The sequence below is a fragment of the Bubalus bubalis genome, chromosome 10, assembly GCF_019923935.1.
Source record: "Bubalus bubalis isolate 160015118507 breed Murrah chromosome 10, NDDB_SH_1, whole genome shotgun sequence".
NCBI classification, from domain to species: domain Eukaryota; kingdom Metazoa; phylum Chordata; class Mammalia; order Artiodactyla; family Bovidae; genus Bubalus; species Bubalus bubalis.
In genome coordinates this window covers 89,130,477-89,146,046 of record NC_059166.1, presented here as the reverse complement: position 1 = coordinate 89,146,046, position 15,570 = coordinate 89,130,477, and the positions used below count along the sequence as shown (strand labels likewise).

Genomic DNA, 15,570 nt, shown 5'->3' with positions numbered 1-15,570 from the left:
TGAACTTCTCTAGTAGCTTAGTGGTAAATAATCTGCCTGTTTTGTAGGAGACATAGGGGACTCAGGTTTGACCCCTGGGTCAGGAATATCCTCTTGAAAAGGAAATGGCTATCCACTCCAGTATTGTTGCCTGGAAAATCCCATGGACAGAGGAGCCAATTCACAATAGTTCATCAGTGCAGTTCAGTTGCTCAGTCGTGTTCAACTCTTTGTGACCCCATGGACTCCAGCACGCCAGGCTTCCCTGTCCATCACCAACTCCCAGAGTTTACTCCAACTCTTCTCCATTGAGTCAGTGATGCCATCCAATCATCTCATCCTCTGTCATCCCCTTCTCCTCCTGATTTCAATCTTTCCCTGCATCAGGGTCTTTTCAGTTCTTCGAATCAGGTGGCCAAAGTATTGGAGTTTCAGCTTCAGCATCAGTCCTTCCTTCAGGACTGGTTTCCTTTAGGATTGACCGGTTTGATTTTCTTGCTGTCCAAGGGACTCTCAAAAGTCTTCTCCAACACCACAGTTCAAAAGCATCAATTCTTCAGTGTTCAGCTTTCTTTATAGTTCAACTCTCACATCCATATATGTCTACTGGGAAAACCATAGCTTTGACTAGACGGACCTCTGTTGGCAAAGTAATGTCTCTGCTTTTTAATATGCTGTCTAGGTTGGTCATACCTTTTCTTCCAAGGAGCAAGCGTCTTTTTATTTCATGGCTACAGTCACCATCTGCAGTGATTTTGGAGCCCCCCCAAAATAAAGTCTGTTACTGTTTCCACTGTTTCCCCATCTATTTACCATGAAGGGATGGAACCAGATGCCATGATCTTAGTTTTCTGAATGTTGAGTTTTAAGCCAACTTTTTCACTGTCTTTCAGTTTCAAGAAGAGGCTCTTTAGTTCTTTGCTTTCTGCCATAAGGGAGGTGCATATCTGAGGTTATTGATATTTCTCCCGGCGATCTTGATTCCAGCTTGTGCTTCTTCCAGCCCAGCATTTCACATGATGTACTCTGCATATAAGTTAAATCAGCAGGGTGGCAATATACAGCCTTGATGTACTCCTTTCCCGATTTGGAACCAGTCTGTTGTTCCATGTCCAGTTCTAATTGTTGCTTCCTGACCTACATGTAGATTTCCCAGGAGGCAGGTTAAGTGGTCTGATATTCCCATCTGTTGAAGGATTTCCACAGTTTGTTGTGATCCACACAGTCAAAGGCTTTGGCATAGTCAATAAAGTAGTAGATGTTTTTCTTGAACTCTCTTGCTTTTTTGGTGATCCAACAGATGTTAGCAATTTGATCTCTGGTTCCTCTGCCTTTTCTAAATCCAGCTTGAACATCTGGAAGTTTATGGTTCATGTACTGTTGAAGCCTGGCTTGGAGAATTTTCAATGTTACTTTGCTAGCATGTGAGATGAATGCAATTGTGTGGTAGTTTGAGCATTGTTTGGCATTGCCTTTCTTTGGGATTGGAATGAAAACTGACCTTTTCCAGTCCTGTGGCCACTGCTGAGTTTTCCATATTTGATATTTGCATATTGAGTGTAGCACTTTCACAGCATCATCTTTTAGGATTTGAAATAGCTCAACTGGAATTCCATCACCTCCACTAGCTCTGTTCCTAGTTACACTTCCTAAGGCCCACTTGACTTCACATTCCAGGATGTCTGGCTCTCAGTGAGGGATCACAGCATTGTGGTTATCTGGGTCATGAAGATCTTTTTTCATAGTTCTTCTGTGTATTCTTGCCACCTCTTCTTAATATCTTCTGCTTCTGTTAGGTCCATACCATTTCTATCCTTTATTGTGCCCATCTTTGCATGAAATGTTCCCTTGGTATCTCTAATTTTCTTGAAGAGATCTCTAATCTTTCCCTTTCTATTGTTTTCCTCTATTTTTTGCATTGATCACTGAGGAAGGCTTTCTTATCCCTCCTTGCCATTCTTTGAAACTCTGCATTCAAATGGGTGTATCTTTCCTTTTCTCCTTTGCCTTTAGCTTTTCTTCTTTTCTTAGCTATTTGTAAGACCTCCTCAGACAACCATTTGGCCTTTTGCATTTTTTTTTTTCCCTTGGGGGTGGTCTTGATCACTGCCTCCTGTACAATGTCACAAACATCTGTCCATAGTTCTTCAGGCACTCTGTCTATCAGATCTAGACCCTTAAATTTATTTCTCACTTCCACTGTAAGGGATTTCATTTAGGTCATACCTGAATGGTCTAGTGGTTTTCCCTACTTTCTTCAATTTAGGCCTGAATTTGGCAATAAGGAGTTCATATTCTGAGCCACAGTCAGCTCCCAGTCTTGTTTTTGCTAACTGTATAGAGCTTCTCCATCTTTGGCTGCAGAGAATATAATCAATCTGATTTCAGTATTAACCATCTGGTGATGTTCATGTGTGGAACCTTCTGTTGTGTTTTTGGAAGAGGGTTTTTGCTATGACCCAGTGCATTCTCTTGGCCAAACTCTATTAGCCTTTGCCCTGCTTCATTCTGTATTCCAAGGCCAAACTTGCCTGTTACTCCAGGTATCTCTTGACTTCCTACTTTTGCATTGAAGTGAAGTGAAGTGAAGTCGCTCAGTCATGTACGACTCTTTGCGACCCCATGGACTGCAGCCTACTGAGCTCCTCTGTCCATGGGATTTTCCTGGCAAGAATACTGCCATTTCCTTCTCCAGGGGAACTTCCCAACCCAGGGATCGAACCCAGGTCTCCCGCATTGTAGGCAGACGCTTTACCATCTGAGCCACACTAGAAGGTCTTGTAGGTCTTCATAGAGCCATTCAACTTCAGCTTCTTCAGCATCACTGGCTGGGGCATAGACTTAGATTACTCTGATACTGAATGGTTTGCCTTGGAAATGAACAGAGATCATTCAGTCGTTTTTGAGGCTGCATCCAAGTAATGCATTTCAGACTCTTTTGTTGACTATGATAGCTATGCCATTTATTCTAAGGGATTCCTGCCCATAGTAGTAGATATAATGGTCATCTGAGTTAAATTCACCCATTCCGGTCCATTTTAGTTTACTGATTCCTAAAATGTCAATGTCACTCTTGCCATCTCCAGAATTATCACACACATATAATTTAAATAAGCAGGGTGACAGTATACAGCTTTGATGTACTCGTTTCCCAATTTGGAACCAGTCAGTCCTGTCATTTATGAGATTTCACCCAAGTACTGCATTTCGGACTCTTTTGTTGACGATGAGGGTTACTCCATTTCTTCTAAGGATTCTTGCCCACAGTAGTAGATATAATGGTCATCTGAATTAAATTCACCCATTCTCATCTGTTAATGTACAATGGTCTTTTTGAGGTGCACAAACCATTATAAAATATAAAAATTCTTTACCCTTCTCTAAGAACTAATTTTTATGGACTTCCCTGCTGGCTCAGTGGTAAAGAATCTGCCTGCTAATGGGACTTCCCTGCTGGCTCAGATGGTAAAGCGTCTGTCTAGGATGCGGGAGACCCAGGTTCAATCCCTGGGTTGGGAAGATCCCCTGGAGAAGGAAATGGCAATCCACTCCAGTACTATTGCCTGGAAAATCCCATGGACAGAGGAGCCTGGTAGTCTATAGCCCATGGGGTGACAAAGAGTCGGACATGACTGAGCGACAGGGCTAATGCAGGAAACTTGAGTTCAATCCCTGGGTCAGGAAGATTCCCCTGGAGGAGGAAATGGCAACCACTCCAGTGTTCTTGCCTAGAAAATCCCGTGGACAGAGGAGCCTAGTGGGCTACGGTCCATGGGGATCACAAAAGAGTCAGACATGATTTAGTGACTAAACAAACAACAAAGAACTAATTTTCACCTATTGAGACCAAGAGTGCTCTCACTGAGGACACATTTTTCTAAATGATCCATATTGAACTAGTTTTACATTGATAATTAGATACAATGTTTTTTAAAAGAAAGCTCTGGAATGGGTAGTATGAACGCAGAAGAATAAATCTCTAATAGTATAATTTCTCATACTCTGGTACCTAAAATTATGAAGCAGTTATCTTTCTATCATGTCTAAAATTGCTTATGTAAGTAAACATCTATTCCCACAAACATGTCTGTCTCTATATATGTAATATGAAATTACTATGTATTTTTCAGAGAAGATAGAGTTGAATTTAATAACAACCAATTCTTAAATTATACCCAAGTGTGAACAAAATTATTTTCATGGACATTATTCATTTCTCATAGCCCCATTCTATAGATGAAGAAAATAAGGCTCAATGGATTAAATAGCTTGCCCAGGGTTACATGATTTGTAAGAAACAGAGTTATCTGATTTCAAAATATTTATTCCTTCCATTACAAGTTGCTCTGGGAGTCAGTACCAGTTTTGTGTGAGAATATGTTATAAACACAAAGCAAGGGAAGACCCTGGAATGAAACTCTCTGGGCACTGTCTCCTGTACTAACATTCATCCACAAATGGTACCACCACCATCTGGTCCAGTTTCCCCACACCACATAACTTGATTGGCTTTCCATGATCCTGCCAATATTTTTTTAGCACTGTCATTTTTTTCGTAATTTCCCTAAAAATGTCACACTTCTCTCTTCAGGCCAGGGTACATGAGGTCAGTGAACCCAGTCCTGCAGATTTCCTTCTCTGACTCTCCAAGACCCCTTGCCAAGCCACTACTGCTGGGAGACAGCCTAGAGTTTGACTTCTTGCAGTGTCCTTTGAAGTAGACAAAATATGCGCTCACGGACATCTGTCTGTTATTTCCTGCACTCACAGCTTTGTTCTTCTTTATTGCCAGAGAATTCTATGGATGATGTCACTGTTCTCTGAAGAGAACAGGCCATCAGAGCTTTTCATTGACATAATTAATTATCTGTAGCTTGATTCTGAGCCAGAACATTCTCAAGGCACAGCCCCCAAAGAATTAACTCTACTGTGCTTGCTATTCTTAAACTTTTAAAGAGACAGGGTGCCATATCTTTTTTTTCTCAGCCCCTGATAATGGTATTTTTGTTCAGTGATATCAAGTAACAAAAAGTGAACTGGGGCAGGATTCTATGATTTCACAAGGAAGACCTCCGGTTCAATAGGCAGCAAACTCGAAAGGTCGCTACAGATCAAGTATACAAAGCAAAGCTTTTAGGCTTAGTCTTAACAGCTACAGGACTGCATCACAATTACTGAATAGACTCTTTGGGGGATCCTGTGAATCTGCAGCTAGAAAAATGAGATTGCAAGCAAAAGGAACTATGTTAAATTATTCACAAGGTGAAAAGTTTCATTTTATCAGCCACAAAGGCCTGAAACATCAACATATTTAAATTTTACAAGACATAGGAAGTTGCCAGAATGATCATATATTTTGAGTCTTCACCTATCTCTTGGTATCAATCTAACGCAAACTAGCCAGTTCATCGGAAAATGTCACTCACTACTCTGCTGGGTTTCAAGATTATGTAAATGAACTACTGTCTCTTTAAAATTGGGGCTCTATGGGGAAGGATCAACACAGCACATATCTGTGCTCTGAAGGTATCCAGGTCCTGAGTTCTGGTCCCCTCTTCATGGGGTGAGTGATAACACAAGATTCAGAAAGTCTCAACTTTCTCAACTTGGGTAGAAAGAGCAGTATCCTTTCTGACTGAAAAAAGTTTCTAAGATTGAAGATTTGAATGTATATATAACAGTTGCCTCCCCCAAAGGCATTATTATTTATGGCTTCTTGCTGCCTTGATTCAGCAAAAACTAGTTTAAATTATGCTCTCTCTGAATTATTTTAGTTTGGTAAATTATCTCTTTAGATCTACTGTCAACATTTTAAAAATTATAATAAATGTTGATAACTTTACAAAATCATCAACATTTATTATATTATAATTTTTAAAATGTTGACAGTAGATCTAAAGAGATAATTTACCAAACTAAAATAACTTTACAAAATCAAGAGTAAAGGAAAAGTGAAGGTGTGTGCCACTTTCTCACAAATTCCACTCCCCAGGGCTAATTCTATGAATAATTTGAAGTGGGTCTTTTCAGGATTGTTTTTCTCTATAAATATGGAAATGCAGGTGTGTCAGCACAGACGTATTCTCTCTGTCTGTCTATCACTCTCTCTCTAGGATTATCGGGAATTTATTATATGCCAGAAAATGTGCAAAGTGTTTTGGAAACATTATCTTGTTTAAACTTCACAATAACTTTAACAAATAGGTATATTGTTATCACCATTTTGTAGATGAGGGATATGAATTGGTACTAAGCTTGGTAATTTGCCCAAAGTGGGTAGTGGCAGGATAAAAATCTAGGCAGCCTAACTCCAGAGCTGGCAATCATAACTTTATGAATTCTCCCTATGTACCTATTAATACAGAGCCTCTCATATATGTACCGTTTTATTTTTTCAAATAGAATGGAAAGCTTAAGAACAATAAAATTCTTTTGATGCTAATTTTCATTTCACTGAAACTAACAGTTATGTCTTGCTTATTTGTTTTTCAATAAATTGATTGTCTCTTCTACTTATACATGTCCAGCTCTCAACCGAGTCTTTTTCAGTTTTCTTAATTTTTCCTGCCTGAATCTATAACCCAAAGTTTAAATTAAATACCAGTTATGCCCTGCCCCACCAATTCTGAAGGAAAGACCAGATAATTGTGTTGGACTAGAATTCCACTGTGTTGAATTTGTTTGAAATAAAGATCTCTACTCTGATTATGCCTGTAGTAATTACATAAAGTCTTTACCAAACATCTCTCTGATTTGTTACCTTCTCTGGATGACAGCTGCAGGGCCTGGTTACTGCTTCTTTCCCCCCGACATGGGCACAGAGCTCAGATGAAGCAGCTAATTGTCCTTCTTCCCTCTCTCCTTCCTCCCTTCCTTGTTTCTTCCTATTTACTCATTTGTTAATTTAGCAGCTATGTGTAAAGTTGATTTGTTTTAATATTAATTTATTTGTTTGGCTGCACCGGTCTTAGTTACAGCATGAAGAATCTTTTATTTGCAGTATGTGGGATCTAGTTCCCTGACTGGGAATTGAACCCAGGCCCCCTGCATGGGGAGCTCAAAGTCTTAGCCACTGGACCACCAGGGAAGTCTTGTTATTTTGTTAGTTGTTATGATGAATCCCACATGAGTAGGACATAATCCTATTCTTGCATGAAACCATGTGAGTTGGGAAGGTAACTTAGAGCTAATTACTCATCAAGCTACCTTTTGAGAAGAAGGGTGGAAGGAAAGTGCTACAGCATAGGGAAGTTAGGAGAAATGAATTTTAATTTCAGTTTTTTGACCAACCTAAATGGCTTCAAGCCATAGCAGAACACTTAATTCATAGGATCACAGGAATTTAAAGTAGGAAAGACCTCAAACCCTTTAATTTATAGCTAACGAAACAGAGGTTCAGAGAAGCCAATGGTCTGCCCAAGGGATACAACTGACTGGTTGTTGATTATATATTGGCTGCCAGGTCTCTTGATTCTCAGACCAGAGAGCTCTCCATTATACTAAATCACTAATAAATATGTGGCAACAATCTCAAGTAGGAATTAACCCATATGCTAATTAGTTTTTAAAGTGTGACCTGATCAGTTTTTTGGCCAAATCAGTTTTTTAAATAAACATGTGAATGCTGTTGGGCACACTTGAAGGAATCTTGGCATGCTCTAAAATCAATGCCCTAAAAAAATACTTGATATTTCCCTGAAATTTGTTTATATATTCAAATATCTGTTCATGTATTCAAATATTCAAAAATTATTTGTCCACTAGCAATAGGAATATTGATATTCAGCTCAAAATATTGGATTCAACATTTTACCTTAATTATCAGATCAGAGAGTGCATATATAAAGTATTATTTATAGCATGCTTCTTCCCATGTGCAGTTTCTACATCAACAGTTTTTTTTTTTATAGTCTTCTTGAGAGATGTTGGAAAAACTTGATTTTGTTATTTTATCAACAACTACTGCCAATAACCAATCATCAATCAAAGTGGGAAGCACTCTGGTTAAGCATGTTATATATCATTGTTTCATTACTTGCAGTCCCTTAAGATTTTTTTTTTTTTTTTTAGGTGCTATAGGCTCAGTTTATTTTTTTTTTAATTTTATTTTATTTTTAAACTTTACATAATTGTATTAGTTTTGCCAAACATCAAAATGAAAAAAAGATTTTTTTTTTCATGATTGCCTATCCTTGAACTTGATTTGACAGCATGACATTGATTCTGTTGTTTAAAACTCTCTGCCTTATTAACTTGTATACTGTTTCCATTATATCAGCTTTTTCATAATAAATGACCAAAAACCACTGGCCAAGATTCATATTAATTGCTGGGAACTTCCAGGGAAAAATCTTTGATTATGTAAGAATAAATAAAATGGCTTATGGTCCCCCTCATCTACTTCAGACCCCTGCTGCTTATCTGTAGTTATCAAATGGCCAAACACTGTTGTTTCAGACAACTGATATGCGTTGACCTCCACTGAGTTTCTGTGGTTAGGAATCTTATCTGAGCTGTCATTATCAGGCTTCATCATCCAAAAGCCAGTGGTCAGATGAAAGCATGGTGAAGATGACTAAACAGAAGAGGCAGGTGGATGACATCAGACAAGCAGTGTTGCCAGATTGCTCAATGCTGAACTCATCATTTCATGTTCTACAGTGGTTAGTCTTAAATAATATGACGGGAATATCCCCAGATTTCCAACTTCAAGGCTAAAAGCATGTAGTCTGAACGGCCTCTTTCTATAGCCACTCTTCACACATGCTTAATCCCAAGAGCTAATTTAGCAAAACACCATGGAGCTGCAGCAATATGGGCTCACTCTTTCCAGCTGAAGCCCTAGCGGTCATCTCACAGATGGGATCATTTGCACGGGGATCAGTTGAAAGGCCTCCATCCCAAGATGACTTAACCACAGCAAAACCATTTGAAGAATGTCTTCCTGACATGTCTGGTGTGGCTCCTAAGGACTCACTAAAGTCATAAATAAAAAAAAACAATTGTGACCTTCTGATATTGCAGCTGCTAAAGTGGAGGCACTTGGTACTTAAGGTACCACAAGTAAAACCCAGAGAAAACTCATCTCCCTTACCTCTCAGACTCAAGACTGCACTTGGCATCTTTGATAATGCTGTATCTCACCAAATCCCCACCTCCTGAGACTCTTTCACTATGCTCTTTGAAATGCGCATTCAACCACAAGCCACTTCTCAGTTCACAAACTCTTCTGAAAATGTTCCCATCACCTCCTTGCTCTAAAAGCAGTGATTCTCAAATTTGACAGCACACTGGAATCATGTGAAGCCTTTTAAAAAGTACCAATTCCTGTCTTCCACTTCCAGTGGTTATTTATTTGGTGTGGGTGTGGCCTGACCATTTGCAGCCAAGTTTGCGAATTACTTCCCTAAGAGAACCTGGCTCTTCCCTGAAGACCCCACTTCTCTAAGGGCCCTCAGAAGAAGTGGGTAAGTTTCTCTCCCACTCTCCTTAGATTTCTCCTTGTTCCACATCACCACTTCCAAATCATTCTCTCTCCCTTTTCCTTAAAATGTCCTAGCTCTGAATCTCATGACAATATCAGTTTGTATCTTTCTGTTTGCAGTGACACCATTCACAACCCCAGAGCATTCACTCCCCTTCCTTCCTTGAAGATGTGACCTTCTGGTTTGCTGTTATGCGCTCTAACACTGACTCTGTCAAGTTTCTTGCTGATTTCAGTATTCCCTTAGATGATTATTCTCATACCCTGACCTCCCAACTCCCCAAACTTCTCTCTTCTAATAATTCTGTCTTCCATACTATTTCAACCCCTCACTTCCATGGTCATCTATAGTCCTTGTCATTATTACCAAATATTGCAACCAACTAGATCCACTGACTTTTTGTGCCCTTTTCCTTCTTATCCAGCTTCAAACTCAGTCACATACCATCCTCAATTTCATGCCCCTTCTCTCACTTGCTTGTATTCTCTTGGTCAGATCATGGCCTTGGTTAAATCTAATTCTGGGTTAAGTTCCATCTCTTAGGTACTTGTAGGCAGAAAAAACACATCATGCCAACCAATCTCATTAAAAAAATTTTTTTTTAATTTGGCTGTGCCAGGTCTTAGTTGTGTGCTGCGGCAGCATGCGGGATCTTTAGTTGTGGCACGCCAACTCTTAGTTGTAGCGCGTGAGACCCAGTTCCCTGACCAGAGATCAAACCCGGTGCCCTGCATTGGGAGCATGGAGTCTTAACCACTGGATCACCAGGGAGGTGCCTGATCTCAGTTTAAATTCATGATCACTAACTTGACCCAGGCTGTTAGGTTACCAAAAGATCACACTATATCCCTCTCAGTTCATCCAGTTCAGTTCTGTCACTCAGTCGTGTCCGACTCTTTGCGACCCCATGAATCACAGCACGCCAGGCCTCCCTGTCCATCACCAACTCCCGGAGTTCACTCAGACTCACGTCCATTGAGTCAGTGATGCCATCCAGCCATCTCATCCTCTGTCGTCCCCTTCTCCTCCTGCCCCTAATCCCTCCCAGCATCAGAGTCTTTTCCAATGAATCAACTCTTCGCATGAGGTGGCCAAAGTATTGGAGTTTCAGCTTTAGCATCAGTCCTTCCAATGAACACCCAGAACTGATCTCCTAGTCCACCCTTATTCAGTACAATTTAATAACTTCTCTCGTAGCAAATCCTTCATACATCTTTCCTCTTGCTACCCAGCCCACCAAGAAAATTGAAACAATTACAGAAGGACCACCACAATCGCCCACGATCTCTGTACACTTACTTTATCTTTGTCCATATACACGTAACCTTCTCTTCTGTTACTAGAAGTGAACTGTTTGTGTCCCTAGTTAACACCAAACTTCTTGACTTATCCATTAGATCCTATCCTCTCTTTATGAACTAGGACACAGTTCCAGCCTTTGCCCACCATTAATGTTCTCCATACTAGCTCTTTTCATAAGTATGCAAACATACTGTTATTTCTACCATCATAATAAAACCCTCTCTTGACTCCTACAATTCCCATTTCATTTTCTCCTTTTCTCTATAATAAAACTCATTGAGAGAGTTGCCTATACTTGCTGCCTCCGATAATCTCTTGTCCCAAATGCGTGGCACTCATTTGAGCCCACTTCAATCAAGTTCCTGTTCCTGTCACCCCACTGACACCTCTCTTATCAAGCCTATGACCTCCCTGTTGCTAAATTCAGTGGTCAATTTCATTCCTCATTTCCTCTGATCCATCAGCAGCATCTGACACCTGGTCTTTCTCTCCACCTTGGAAAACTGCTCACTTTGACTCCAGAAAACTGTTTTGCTCATTTCCCTCCAACCTCTCTAGCTGCTCATTCTCATTCTCCTTTACTGATTCTTCCTCCTCATCTTCTCAAACTCTCAGTGCTAGAACTTTCCTCCAGGGCTCAATCTTGGACCTTCTATCTTTTCTATCTAAATTTGCTTTCATCATGATTTCACCCAGTTTCATGGCATTAAATACCACCCACATACAGGTGATTTCAAACTGATAACTCCAGACATTTCCCTTGATCTCCAGATGTATATCCAGATGCCTAGTGGATGTCTCTCTGTACTTGAATGTCTAACAGCATCTCATGCATAATGCAAAACTACATTTCTGGTCTCTACTTGTCTACTTAGCTCCCCAGATCAGTAGATAAAGAACTGCTGACAAAAGAAAAGACCTCTGCATTTTCCCTATACGCTACACCACTGTCGATACAGTGAAACTAGAACTGGCTCGGAGTTCACGGAAATGGAATGAAAGAAGACACGATGACATTCTAAAATGTTAGACAGTTATTCTGCAAGTATTTAAGTGGCAATACTTCATACATAGAGGTTCTGATTACCATGAACAATGAAAACTATTCAAAAGAAAATAAATGTCTTTTTTTTTTAATAACAGAGTTTTGGTTTTTAAAATCCTTTAATATCCTTTGAGTATAGTGACCTCTTTTGCTTGCAAGGCATGCGAGATCCTAGTTCCCTGACCAGGGGTCGAAGACACATCCCCTGCACTGGAAATGTTAACCACTTAACCACTGGACCATCAAGGAAGTCCCTAGAGTCACCTCTTTTAAAAGTAAATAAGAAGAAGTGTAATTAGAAAAGACTGGCCTTTTCACATATGAAAGTATAGTCCTTGAATAATTTAAACATTGTGGTACTAAAATAGAGAAAGTAGTAGCATAAAATGGAGAAATCTATGGACTAAACTCTAACTTAGAAATCGATTTAAATATTATACTATAGGATAGAAGTGATAATGGACATGGGTCTGAGTAAACTCCAGGAGTTGGCGATGGACAGGGTGGCCTGGCGCGCTGCAGTCCATGGGGTCGCAAAGAGTCAGACACGACTGAGCGACTGAACTGACATGAAAGTGAAGTGTCTCATCTTAAACAAAGAGGAATTCCAGATGGATAAAATAATTTAATGGGAAAACTGGGGCAGGGGGGAGTACTAGAAGAAAATTTGAAAGAAATCTTTCATAATCTAAGAGTAAGTCAGCCTAAGTTTGATACAAACCAGAAATCATAAAAGACTGATGTCCTACTAATAAGACTAATAATTCTTCATGGCAAGACATGCTGAAAATAAATTCAAAATAAAAATAATGAGATGGGAAAATATTTTGCTTACTCATATCATAGGCCAAGAACAAACTTCTTTACTAGCTAAAGTGCTAGTTCTAATAGGGAATGTTCTATTAGGGAAAGATGTTCTAATAGAGAAAGATGTTCTAGTGTTCTAATGGGGAAAGATTTTCAAGGCATATTTGATATCTGAAAAAGGCCAGTTGCAGAACGGTATATATTATATGCTCTATTTGTGTAAAAAAACAAGAATATACACATACTTACATACATTATACCTTTTTCTAGCTTTTCAACCATATGTGTGAATTAAGTGTTCCAATTTTCAAATCAAATATTTTTAAGTTACCTAGATTTACTGTGGTGATCATCTCACAATAGACATAAATATCAAATCATTACATTGTACAATTGAAACCAGTACCATGTTCTATGTCATTTTACCTCAATAACAATAAATATGAAAGGTAATAAAATTATTTTATCATACAAGAAGCATTTTTAACATAATATTTTTAAAATATATAAACTTTACCCCCAGAATTATGTTCCTATACCTGGTCTGATTTGGGACCGCAGGTTTACTACTGAATCAGGTCATGGCTCCATGCATACACTTATTTTATAATTAAAAGGTGATTCCTGAGCATGTAACTACAATCAGACTCCACCTTGGAAGAGGCAAAGAAATGACACAATCAAAATAGCAAAACCTCTGAACACCTGGACAGAACAGAACTTCTCTCCCAAGAAAGTCCTCAAGGAAACATGTGAACAAGTTATAACAGGTAATGGAATAAGCTTTTTAGCACAAACTTGTAGGTGTTTGTCTGGAGAATTGCTTTCCCTGCTAAGGACCTTCACTCCATGTGGAAAAATATTAAGAATAGAGTAGGACAAAATCAATGTATACAATTAATGCGATGCTCCCATTAGCCAACCTTAAACACGGGGAATGTTAGTACCTTTTAGATCATTTGCCTAACACACAATGAAAGAGACTAGTCCTCAATAAAAAAGGGCTCTCATCATTACTGAGGAGAGAAAATGTTCAGGGGACTGCAGACAAGTCTTTAGGGCAGACCCACAGACAGGGGATGCAACGAGAGATGAGCCTGAACAGGTGAGCAGATGCCCGTGCAAGAAGGCCCTCTCAGAGCAGCAGGGAGTGTGTGAGTGTTTTCGGCAGAGAAAAGATTTCACTGATGCGTGTTTTAAAAAGCTCAAGCTAGCGGTGATGTGGAGAACTGTGGGTGACAACACAGCAGGGAGTACCAGCTAGGAAGCTGTTGCAGTAAACCTTGTGAACGGAGGTAAGGACGCTGAAGCAAGGCACCGACGGGGAAGGTCATGTCCCTGCAGTTATCTCAGGTCAGGGACCCTGTGGCTTTATTCCTCCCCCTGGCATTCCCTCTACTACCCAGGCAGGATTCCACGACTGCCTGTCAATTGTTCCCTGGTCAGTTGAATCAACTGTCATACGGTGGCAGATAGTCCATGGGAAGGACGAGGTTGTTGATCCACTCTCTGCTATAGAGGACAATGGTGTGATACTATGGCACAAGGCAGTGAGACTCAGGAGGATAAGGAACCTTATGATCACTGTGTCTTGTCTCATAGGTGAAGAAGGGGACCCTATTTCCCTCCCCCTTAAGCAATTAGAGCTCTGGAGAAGGGGAGGGGGAGGGCAATGTTCACAGCTTCCTGTGTTCCATTCCTCAGTGATTCAGAAGTGCCTTTTGGTCAGGACATGTAAATTTCTTTTCAGGAGACGTCTGCCCAGTTATTTTGCAGCCAGCGAATCTGGCACTTCAGGCTGGCATGTTAGACCACAACCACCTACAAACAAGTAATATCACATACTGCAAAGATAAATACTCAGGGCTCACCCTCTGTAGGCAACCCTGATCTTATCTGCACACAAATGATTGTCCTTTGTAAACTCAAAGCCAAGACTTTACATTCCATTTTTTCTTAAAGGCGTGCACATTTTGATTGTTTTGGCACACAGTTCGTCTTACACATTGTTTGTTTTCAGGTTTTAAAAAAAGCTTGTTTTTTTAAAAAAGTTACATGTATGTAATTCACGTCATACATATATCGCATATTAAATTTTTTCACAGTTCCAGGATGGGGGGGATTATAATGTTGCACTTCAGGGTAGACCCATTTAAGGCTCAGAAACAGTAACACCACTATTCAAGGGACATTCAGTTTCATTGGTCCAATTGTTGGTTTTGAGCCCATTAGGCTATTTCCTACATCTGCTCAGGGACCTGCAAACACTTGGTTTATCACTGATTTTCCTCCTAAATTACCTATTCCCCACAGAGCCTTGGACTTGCAAATGTGCTTTCATTATTGCTATTTTTAAAAGGCAGGGGGGAGCAGAGTCTACTAAAATTTGTGCACATTGTTCCTTGTTTCCTTTCAGGCCCTTGATCAGGAAATGTTTAACATGGGAGTAAGTATTGCCAGGGATTAGTGGCTGCTGCTTGGAAAGGTTGATGGAAGTTCTTTCCTGCCAGTACAAAAATATACATCATCAAAGCGCAAGACTGTGTCCACAGACAGGATTACATGTGAGCTGAAAAGACCCAGGTGACAACGTTTTTCTTGAATCAGTCCATATTCTTTCTTTTGCTCATGCACTAATATCACCATGAAATGATTTCAACAATTCTCATCAGTGCCCTGATTTCTCTTTTAAATACAGATGGTTTGGAGACAAATAGCTCTCTGTTGACAGCCACGTGACTTGAGTCTCTCTGAGCCCTTCCTGTGTTTTGAGACTGGTCTATGACTGGTTGACGTGATGCTTATGAAGTCAGATTTCAAATCCCAAGTGAGCCCGTCAACTTTGCAAAGAAAAATTCTCCACACGTTGTCTGTCCTTGCAACCCCATCTGGCAAACCTGAGGATGCCAAGGTCACTCGAGGTTCAGAACAAACCCCCTGCACCATCACCAC

General features: G+C 40.0%; 1 protein-coding gene, 1 long non-coding RNA gene and 1 other non-coding gene across 6 annotated transcripts in view; 2 read left to right on the top strand and 1 right to left on the bottom strand.

Annotated features, from left to right (window-relative positions):
• Positions 1-15,570, bottom strand: part of FILIP1 (filamin A interacting protein 1) — a 214,003-nt gene that overhangs the window by 85,582 nt on the left and 112,851 nt on the right. The window lies entirely within an intron of this gene.
• TRNAP-AGG lies at positions 3,427-3,498 on the top strand. Its single transcript has one exon. It is a non-coding gene; the product is annotated as a tRNA-Pro (tRNA).
• On the top strand, positions 9,345-15,456 carry LOC123327799. The gene is made up of 4 exons (XR_006542500.1): positions 9,345-9,446; positions 13,236-13,388; positions 15,035-15,201; positions 15,317-15,456. It is a non-coding gene; the product is annotated as an uncharacterized LOC123327799 (long non-coding RNA).